We start from the raw sequence: 10,222 nt of genomic DNA, 5'->3' as shown, positions 1-10,222 counted from the left end.
ATGACTCACTTGGGTCATTGTCTCAGTGCATAGCAGCCTGAGATGTAGAAATAATTATCCTGCTTTTGGAGCAATGGTTTAAAAAATTACATTAGTTGAATAGAATATTGCCCTGAAGGGCACAGATGTATATGTATGTATATGTATGTATGTGTATGTGTATGTATATATATATGTGTATGTATGTGTATGTATATATGTATATATATATATATATACACACATACACATATACATACATACATATACACACATTTACATATATATAAATAAAATGGGACTTTATATATATATAAATACATTTATATATATATAAATAAAATGGGATTTATATATATATATATAAATAAAATGGGACTTAGGGAAGGAGAGACTTTGTTTGAAAGGATTATTGCAAGAGGAGGAAAGGGGACTATTGCGATAGGGAGGATGTTCTAACTCTAAGATTTGCAAACCTCTTAGTTAAGTAGAAAGGGATTTTTCTTTTATAGGATGGGTAAACAAGACTAGAGGGAGCTATATGTAGGGAAGCGAGACCACGGTGAAGAGTGGAAGTGGCAGTGATAGGACAGTAGATCAGAGACTTTCGTACCCTGAGGTCGATCTATGCTCAGGAGGGGCTGAGGGGAGTCTGCTGACTCAGACTGAGGCTAGCCAAAGTTCAGGGGCCTGGGGGAAGGAGAGAAGCTTAACTAAAGTTTGATGAAGTCAGGTTAATGGGCATTTTGCTCCCATTGATTAATGGAGCAAATCATTTGAGGCAGTGAGTGGGAACTTGGAGTAAACTAGGGAGGTATCCCTGAATCTTAACAAACTCCCACAGAAAAGGGGATTCTTTGCAACAAATAGTTTTGCAGAATAAAAGAGAGGATTTTTTAACCATAACTGTTTTTCCAGGATTCCAGGGTTTGAGTAAAGTTCAACATTGTCAGTGCACAGATCTAACAATCAGGGTTTTTGTTTTTCCTCTTTTGGTTTTGTTTTGCTACCTATGTGAGGCAGCAAAAATTTCCCAAGAACCTTCCCTGCTCTATGATAGGCAGAATTCTAAGATGCCCCTCAGGAGTCCCGTTTGTTCATGTACATACTCTGTATAACTCCCTCCCTTTGAGGACAGGCAGGCCGTTAATATGACTGGATATCATACCCGTGATTATTTCTTTATGCAGCAGATTCCTATCCATTTGCCTACTTTCAGAACCTAAGCAACACGATATAAATACTCAGCTAGTGCTGGAAGAGATTAAATTGCAGCTAGAAGGTTGAAAACGGAACGAACTTGCTTCATCCAGCAATGAAGAGTCCTACTCTGAATTGTCACTGGACCTTTTGCATCATTGAACGTCATCTGAAAAATGAGTGTGATGTGTTTGAGTTCTTGAGCATGGAGTTACCAAAAATGGGAAGTAAAGGCAGCCGGCTGAGTGGGGGCACTGCTGGTTGAGTGTGGGTTCTTTAAAACCTCTTCTCAAACTATGTGTTTCTAGGCAAGTGCTGCACTTCTCTGTGCCTCCCTTTCCTGGTCTGCAAAGTAGAAACAACGACATTATCCTCTTATGAGGCTATAAGAAATGAGATATCCTATTTCTACATATATCTATATTGCTTAAATAGCAGAATAACTGCTAGTTGTGATTATATAAAGAAACATTATAAGGCGATAAATAATTTTCGATTTGTTTTTGTGGTTTCTATTAAATTTTTTTCCTTCATTGGAATGTACCCTTATACATTTCTGGTGTTTTGTTACTGTTTTTTGCTGATGGTGGCATTGGCTGTTTTGATTGGTTACTTTTGGATTTTTTTTTTTTACTTTTTTGCTTTCATTTTTGTTTCATTCCAGGAGAGGTATAAAGATATTAGAGAGTTAGAGGTTTAGTTTTAGAACTCTTTCACTTAAAAAAAATGCTGTTTTATTCTATAAAAAAGAGGCCATCATTTGTTTAGAGCAATAATGAGACAAAAGAATTTATGAAGTTGCTGAGGGGACTTATATTCTGAGATAAAAAATAGAGCAAGCCTTACATTACAACAGAATAGATTTGAGTGGATTTGAATGCCCTGGCTCTTAGGGCAAAGTAGACATAATTGTTCTTGTAACTCCAATTTTGATTGACTGAAGAGAACAAAGGTTAAAAAGTAAATTTGAAGAAGTTTATTCTTCATATAAGACCAGAAAAATATTCACTTAACTCCTATTCAGTTTGCTAATAATGTTGTTCTTTTTTTCTGGGGTAGGGAGAGGAGGCGGTAATCTAGGGAAGCCTTCTCAAGTAAATAAATTTCAATTCCAATTATATTTTCATTGGCTACAGTAGCTATGCTGTTCAATTAAAGTTATCTGTCCATTAAAATTTCCAAGTGAACATAGAAGCAATTGTATAAATGTTAAATTCTAGAAAAATTTTTGGATTTTGTATTTGGTATTAAATAACCAGTTAGTTCTCACTTGGCCACCAAAAGCCTGAGAAACCCCTCTGATACAAAGACAGATCTATGATCTTAAAACAGGCACTGAAATCCATTTATCACTGCTGTGTTCTCCCTTAATCAGATAATTAAACAATTTAATGCAGAAGGAAGTTTGGAGATCAAAAATGGCCAGCACCTGTATGTTCTTTGGATATCCAAATGTATGAGGAAAAACAAACCAACTGACCAGAGACAGGAAGAAAAGAAGAAACCATTCCTTGAGAATTTTCCAGTTTTAGTTATGCAGCACCCTTGCTCCTCCTTGTACTAAAAATAAAAACAAACAAAAAAACCTTTTCAGGGTCTAACCTGAGAGAGTGCTCATGACGTCATATTCTCTATTTGCACTTAGGATTAATCTACAGTCATGTAGTACAGCTGTGATTAGAAAACAAGGAGTCCAATATTACTCTATAACCAATGGAAATATTTATGGGCATTGCTGTCAAAGTTCCTTTGTGTGTACGTGACATTATGTACGATATTCTGGCCATAGAGGCTCTAATGTAGGCATTTCATTCCAACATTTTCTTGGTACAGGTGAGATATGGGTGTAGGTAGGCAGAATAATTTATTGGGGACAACAAAACTCTGATCACAACTTATAATGTCCAAGTCTACTGTCTATGCAGGCACCTTTAGTCATTATTATACAAATTCAGAGCACTGCATAATTGAGTTTCAGATTAAAATCCTTGTGGAAATAATTCATCATCTCACAGAACTAGATTTCTATTTTTCTTTTCTTTTTCCTCACCACAGTTCTTCAGTTTCTACCTACCTATATTTTATTACATTCCCCACTGCTATAAACTAATGCTCCCAGTTCATTTTTCAGTTGTTCCATTAATTTGATGTTTACTCCTTGTTCAGATTCCCTAATAAAAATGCTAATTATGATCATATCTAATCGTGACTGCCGAGGCACCCCACCAACTCCTTCCTACCTCCAACTAGACCTACTGACATTTATCATCAGGGTTTGGTTTGCCAGCCAGATTGCAGTATTCCCAACAGCTCTTCAAGTCTTCTATCCCCGGTGTGGGAAATAAATCCAATTCACAAGATACTCTATCAATTATTCTAGCAAACCTCAGATGCAGAGCCACATTCTGTTTATTTACTAATGTAACACCTTTGGGAAAGAATAAAAGCTGAAAATGAAATTGAATTTATTCTTACCTGTTCTCAGAATTACTTTATTGATTGCTCCTGTATGTACAGGTTTTTCTATAATCATCTCTCCTAATATTAAGTTCACATGTTCACCTATCGTTCATAAAGCTACAAATAGCAATTCTGTGCTGCATGGAATTCTTGCCTTTAAAATTTCCAAAATTAATTTGCAAAATGTGTTAAAACATGGAGGATCTGATCTCTTGACTATTTTAATATTTTTTAGCATTCTTGTTATTTTCCTAAAAGCTATTTTGACAAATTCTTTCATACTCTAAAATTTTTTAAATGTTTTCGGTAATTGATTTAATGAGTGCAACCCACTTACTTTTAAAAAGTCTTCATGTTCACTACATAATCTTTGCCTTATTAGAAACTTTTCTTCTTTAAATTTTACTTTAGTCATTCAGATACTATGTTATCCACTTAATTTTTTTAAAATAGGTTCTATTTTTCATTATAGACCTTAATAAAGAATTCAGTGTGTCACAAAGGAAAGATAAGCTACGGAAGAAAATTTTAATGTAATTAGCTTACTTAAATAATGAGGGTTCCTGGGGGAAAACTCTCACCTTGCTGGAATTAGTGTCTCTGCTTTTTTTTTTTTTTTTTTTATGTGCAGAAACACCACCATTTTTTCCAGATTTTCTTCCCCCTCCCCCCTTTACCCAGAGATAAACAACTCCTCTATCCCTACAATCTGCCAATAGATTCAATCTAAGTGCCAGTTTTGGACCACATCAGCTAGACTTCACATGTATATCAGCTCTGTTAATACAACTGTATTGTGCTGCTATCATAATGATTTGTTGTTCAAGCCACAGCTATAAATAAAAAAGTTCAGAAGAGTTATGCAACCAGAAGTTCAGAAGCAGCTCTGGTTTCCCCTACAGAACTTTGTCTTCTCTTAAGTTTGGAGGATTTAATTCTGATCCAGTACTGGCCATTCTCAAATTGCAAGAATTCTAGTTACCACAGTTTGGTTGAATAACAGCAGTCCCCAACAACAACACAGTTCAAATTTCAGTTACCACGTTATAATCATTGAAAATTTACATAAAGTATGGAACTTGCTGCTAGCAGTTCAATTCACAAATCACACATCTGTAAATAACAAATGTGTTTCATGATCAGTGATCAATCACATCGCTTCTCTCAAAGTGTGTCAGTGATTGGTAGCACTGCATGTCTCCATTCGATTCATACATTGGAAAGCATGGGCTTATGTTGCCTTCTTGTCTCTTATAAATCCATGTGACTTATTACAACAATGGATAGTTGAAGAGGGATTGGCTAACAGAGATAAAAGTAAAGAGATCAAAAAAGAAAAAAGACCAAAAGTGATAACCCTGGGTAAGATATTTGAATGGAACGCAAATGGTGTCCTAGCCAACTGTGGCAGTGTAGACTCTGCTACCACTGGGGAGGCTCTACATATGCAGCCAGAAAACAGTAAAGGTGAAGCTATCGACATATATGAAGAAAGCAGTTGTGAGGAAATGAATGATGATGTCCCAGAGGAAGTGATGCTGGCAAAAATTTCTTCCTAAAGGAATCTTGGAGATACTTCACAACATTGAAAAGGAAAAGGATAAAATGCAAGCTGATCCAAATTTAGAAAGGAGTATGACAATTGGCCAAAATATAGAATAGTGCTCAGTTCATGTTATATAACCACAATAAGGCAATCACTGCTCAAACTATCCTTGGTAAGTTTTTTACAAATAAATGAAACAATTATTAATGTTTTTAATATTTTAAATAGCAATGTGTTAAATACTAGCTTTAGTATGTAAAAGCATTTCCCTATATACTTAAAACTAAGAGTTGTTAATGTTTGGAAGACAATTTCTAATGGTCGCAGAATAATTATATTTTTCCTGTTTATTACTAAGATCACTATGCATGGTTTCAGATTGCCATTTAATGTTCCTGCACTACTGTGAAAGCAAATAATACCTACTATAATAATCTTTTAAAAATTTAACCTAATAGCTAAAAGGGACTTGTGGCTTTCTATTAGAGGTTTATTTCCAAACTGAGTAAAAAAAAGAGGTTTACTCCTTCACTGGGCTTTGATCACACTGTCCCCGTAGACATTCAATCTTAATATTTCAGTATAAAGTAGTATATTCCCAGTTTAATTCTCTATATTTCCTCCCCAGAAGCTTAATCTAAATGCTGTGCAGGTTCTGATCTTCTTCCTTCCTGTACAGAACTCAAGTAGCTTACACTTCTGGTAACAAAGTTGTATATTGTTCTCACACAAGTGCAGATGTCTACATCACCCAGGAAACCAAAGATACGATTCTAAAAGGAGCTCTCGAGAGCTTACAATTGACTGAATTCCACTGGTTGCTGGTGTTGAATTGTGCCAAGAGAGCTCTATGTACACATGTTTGAGCCTAACCACGGCTGTGGAAAAACTGGAAGAGCTTTAGCTGACTTGAGAGAAAAAAGAGCTCAGAGAGAGTTGATGGAATCTTTTTCTCAAATTTACAGATTGTCTAAATTAAAGTTGCCACTCAAAGCATGAACACAGATTGTCTCTTGTTTATTCAGAGACTCATAATGGCCCCAAAGAGCAATTGATTGCCAAAGGGACAGAGTGACTAGAATAGAACGAGAAGTTCCTATCCTGCAATACCTTTTATTCCAAAGGATGTTATTTGGAACCCCTAATACATTTTCTCCTACTGTCAGTCTTATTCATGGTGGATGTGCCAACCCACAGAAACCTATTTAACCCAAAATATAGCTCAACTATATTGCTAATCATTACATGGCAGTAACCCTTCATTTTTCTAAAGATTATTTATTCAACAAGTTCAGGATAGAAAATATAGACAACAGAGGAAGGGAATAAAAAGTCTACAGAAACTGTCTTTAACTTGCATTATTTCGATTAGGGAACCCAGATACACACACAAAAAATCTCACTTGTAATTCTCCTGTCCATGGATAACTATATTTACCATTTTGTTGCATATTATCTGAGAATTGTTACTGTACAAATATGTGTGTATGAATGTGTGTAACATTAAATTTTAATAAGCATGCTTCTATTATGCCTTGTTTTGAAACCTGCTTTTCTTCACAACATATTACAGATATCATAGCAAGAAATATCTATATTATAATCGTTAATGGCTTTACTCATATACATGAATAACTAGGCAAGTGACCTTTATTTTAGGTGCTTAGGCTATTTGTCTTTTTGTATTATAAATATACATATATGAATATCATTCAATATCTATTTTCACACATTTTTTTCCCTGGGGATAAATTCCTAGAATTAAAATGTTATGTCAAAGAGAATGCTATATTTAATGAATTTCATATACAGCTTCACAAAATGCCTTCTAGAAAAGTTGTACTATCTTGCATTTCAACTGCACTCTGTTTGTCCAGTTCCCAACATTGCTGTCAACCTATTTTGTAAACTTTATAAACTTGCTAATCTGATAGGCAAATAATGACAGTTCCTTGTTTTGTCATCTCTCTCATTGCTGCTGAGATTGAATATTTCTCATGTTTCTTGGCCTTCTGTATCTATTTACAGGTTTTTTTCTGTCCTTTGCCCATTTTGCTATTAGAACTTTGACTTTATTCATTGATATCTTTACAGTAAAATCAGCAACACCTATATACTACAAATGTTTCTGCTATTTGTATTTTAATTTTGGAGGTAATAATTTTATAAAATTTTTATTTCAGGAAATGTTTCACTTTTTAAAAAATGGTTTTCATATTTGGTGCCATGTTGAGAATGGCCTTCTCTACCTCAAAGTAATAAAAATATTGCTTACATATTTGTGTAAAATTGTATGGTTTTACTTTATATTTTATTTTTACAGAAAAAGGTTATGTTTTTAAATTTAAATCTTACTACCTGTTATTACCATGCAATTAAGTTTTTATTTTAGACATTGTGTTTTTTTAGCTCTATGATTTCCATTTAGTTCTTTTTATATTTTCTCTCTCCTGAAATTTCCTAATTTCTTTCCATTACTTCCATCTTTTTCTGTAGATTCATTAACATATTTCATAGCTATTTTAATGTCCTTGTCTGCTCATTTCACCTGGGTAATCTGTTGTTCTATTTTTCTTTTGACTGTGAATTATATTTTTTGTCTATAAATTTTTTATTGTATACTAGACATTGTAGATGATACATTATGAAGCTTTTTAAGTTGTTACCTTGAGGGTCTTTAAAAATTTTTTCTTGTTACGTGCAACTGAACTTAGTAAGTCCTCACTTAATGTCATAATTAGGTTCTTGGAAACTGCAACTAAGCTAAACGACTTATAACAAAGCCAGTTTTACCACAGGCTAATGGATATAAACAAAAGTTTGGTATCTATGGCATATTTCTGGTAACAAAAAACATCACCGATTTTCTAAATAAAACCCAAACACTTCTAATATTAAACACTGAAATAAATGTGTTATACATACATTTAAGATAAATAAAAACAAGATAATTATCTTTTAAACTGCTTATTTAAGTTCAGGTGACCCAAGCTATCCTGGAAGCTCAGGGGGCAAGGTGCGACCCAACACTGGAAAGGCTGCCCCTCCATCAATGTCACTCACACGTGCAATTCACCTCATGTGCATGTCTTTGGGATGTGGGAGGAAACTGGAGTCCTGGAGGAACCCCACACAGTACATGGGGAGAAGGTGCAAATTCCACAGTGCCAGTGGCCTAGTGGAGAATTGATTTCCCCTTTTTTTTTTTAATCAAGGTTATAGTGAAATAGCCTTGAGCAAAATGACACTATTTGAGAGCCTGCTGTACTAATATAATGTTTGAGTTTGTTCATAAGCTATTTCTTCCTATTTACTCGCTCTTTTGGCTTCCAGAACAAAACTCTGCTTCCTCTGAAGAGTATTGAGTTTTGTTCCACCAAAGGTTAAATTAGTGTGGATCACCTTGACGGTGGAGAGGCATAGCTGCAGATTTTATCAAAGCAGGTACATTTCATTGTTGCCCTTACTCCTGAGACATGGTTGTTTTTCCTAGGCTATGGCCCTCCTGATTCCATGGAAAGCTTGAGATGTTTTCCAAATACCATTAAACTGGTGGGAATCTAACCCCAAACTCGATCACCCTAGCATCCAGGTAACTGCTAAAACCTCTGTGCAGGGTTTTATTTGTTGTCTTCCAGCTGCTGAATTCCCCTAGGGGTGACTTGGAGCCTTGTTTAAAACTTCTGCAGTCAGCTAAGGATTTGAAAAGAGTCTGTACAGAGATTTTGGAGCCCCCCCACCGCCGATTTTTCCTTTTTGGAATTTTCTCCTTTCAGTACCTAATAATGTCACCACACTTACTTCCATGGAAGCACAGGAAATGTAGTCTTTATTCCAGGTGCTCTGTATGTAGCTAACTGGTGGTTATCTTTTGAATTTTAATTATATTTTAATATGTATTTCTTTATCAAGGTAAAAAATAAACTGTTTATTGATATCCACATGTAAAATGAAAGATTAGTATACTTTTACTTCTTTTAAAAAAACCCTGGATGATCATTATTTCTTTTTGGATATATCTTCTAATTCAATACATTATATTTTTGAGATTTAAATTAAGCTATGTTAACAATATTAGACTATATAGTCCCCATTTCTAATTTTTAATTAACATTCTACATTTTCTTTCAGAAAAGGTGGGCAGATAAAATACTTTTTGAGCTGTTTGTCTGCAAATATCTTTCTTGCTCAAACAAACATTGGTTTTTCAGGGAATATGGTGTTCTCTGCCATAACCGTTGACATTCTTCCTCTTCTTGTAACATTTAGTTTTGTAGAAGGAAAGTATGTCAACTGATGTTTTTTTTTTTTTTGTCCATAAGCTTTTCTGACTGAATATTTGAAGAATTTCTTTTAGTTTTGATGTTCAATTTACTAGGATGTCTCTTTTCATTTATTTTGCTTGATATTTTATAGACTCTATTAGGAAGACCAAGTCTTTTGAAAAATCCCAGAAATATTATATATTTTTATTTTAAAATTTATTTTGGCTTATTGGTTTTTTTCCCTTTCTTTTGTGGTAGCGTTTTCCAAATCTTCCATACCATTAAAATTACTTCATGTTCTTAATTTTAAAAAATAGATAAACCTAAGTCCAGTCCTCAAAATATGGAACTAGCATCCCTGGGGAGGACAAACAGAATACAGGATTTTGAATGTGTCCATGAGGCTATTACAATCATGCACATTTGGGAAGCATTTTAATGTACTATACTTCCATTTGGTTTTCTGGATCTATCTTCTATGTTATTTATACCCTATTCTTTTTTCATCTGTGTTCTGATAGTTGCTAATTCACTGATCCAGTTTTCTGTGCTGTCTAATCTGCTGTTCAGTGACTCAATCATTTTTTCAAATTGTCATCAATGATGAGTTACCTGAAATAAAGCTTTCCTAGCTCATAATTCTTCTGTTTATATAAATGCAATATTGCCCTGAATCTTAAGTAAACATATTAGAGTTTTTTTAAACTTTGTCATTTTTCTTGAAGACAAATGTTCCACAGGGGCCATTTTGCCTGGCTTGTCAATTCTCTTT

Source organism: Pteropus alecto, unplaced genomic scaffold (assembly GCF_000325575.1).
Source record: "Pteropus alecto unplaced genomic scaffold, ASM32557v1 scaffold7, whole genome shotgun sequence".
Taxonomy (NCBI): Eukaryota; Metazoa; Chordata; class Mammalia; order Chiroptera; family Pteropodidae; genus Pteropus; species Pteropus alecto.
Note: the sequence above shows the minus strand (reverse complement) of the source record.